This window comes from Halyomorpha halys, unplaced genomic scaffold, assembly GCF_000696795.3.
Source record: "Halyomorpha halys isolate HHAL.00 unplaced genomic scaffold, Hhal_1.1 Scaffold1435.1, whole genome shotgun sequence".
In the NCBI taxonomy this organism is placed as follows: Eukaryota; Metazoa; Arthropoda; class Insecta; order Hemiptera; family Pentatomidae; genus Halyomorpha; species Halyomorpha halys.
In genome coordinates this window covers 60,609-61,919 of record NW_027111056.1, presented here as the reverse complement: position 1 = coordinate 61,919, position 1,311 = coordinate 60,609, and positions in this window count along the sequence as shown.

The window sequence follows — 1,311 nt, the reverse complement described above, 5'->3', positions numbered from 1 at the left end:
ATCAGTGTGGACCCTAAAGCGCCTTCCAAATACATAGGGCCGGAAATGCTCCACAGCCCACACGATTCGCAGAAGTTCCCATTCTAAGGCCCAGATACAGTGCCTTCCGCTTCAGTGAGGCGCCGACTGGCATAGGCTACAGGAGCATACTCACTTGCATCTGTTGTGAGCGTAAACTGTTTCCAAAATATCACACCCAATGATTATCTGATAGTCTCGGGGCATTTTTCCCATTACATGGACTGTTGCTTTCCCTTCCTTAGCACCCCAGTTACTAAATTCCATTTCAGTTTCCCCTTCAATGCTGCAGGGCCCACCTAGAGTGATCAACTGACAATTACATACTCTGAGTTGTAGTTTCCTTTCTCCATCACTCAATCTGTCAAGGGCCTCTCGGCAGGCGATTGTGTTTGAGCTCCCAGTGTCTACCAGAAAGCTTACTCCTCTCTTCCCTCGTATAATAGGCAGACCGCCGTGCTCTCTTCTCACATGATGGTTCTCTAACGTGCGGTCGCCTCTCTGTGGGCACACTCCTCTTCTTCTAGCAGTTTCTTCGGTTTTTCTCCAAGTCCTCTTTTCTTGCTGACCATTCTCTCGCACAGAGTCTTCTGCTTCCATTTCTGTCTCCGAGGTCTCGGACAATTCTGTGGCTTCACCCGCGGATCCATTCGTCCTTCGCGAGATTTTCCTCCTCCGTAATCTCTGTGCGTTTATCTCCATGGGTTCAGGCTGATTCGCATCTGTTGGTACCTCCATCCTTTGCAGAGCCGGTACTTTCTGGACGTCCGGTCTCACACCTTGTCGGGAGATGGTATGCCCCAAAAAATTTATCTGTTCTTGCCCTAGTGCTGACTTTTCTCGGGAAAGCTTGAGGCCGAACTCCCTCATTCTCTGAAACACGCTCTTCAAGTGTTTCACATGGTCACCCTCTGATTTGCTGAACACAAGTAGTTCATCCATGTACACCTGACAAACTGCTTTGTCCAATCCCCCGCAGGAATTCGTCCATAAGTCTCTGGAATGTTACAGGTGCGTTTTTCAGACCAAATGGCATTCTGGTGAATTCTTAGTGGACTCTTTCAAAAGTAAATGCAGTTTTGCACTGATCCCTGGGGTGCATTTTAATTTTATGGTAGCCTTTAGATCCAATGTGCTAAAAATCTTCGCACCGCCTAATCTATCGAGAATATCTTCCAATCGACCGGAGATAGGATATTTTTCATCGACCGTATTCTCATTGAGTTTACGATAATCGATTATTACCCGGTATTTTTCCCCATTTTCACCCGGGGTACTCTTCTTGCGTACTGC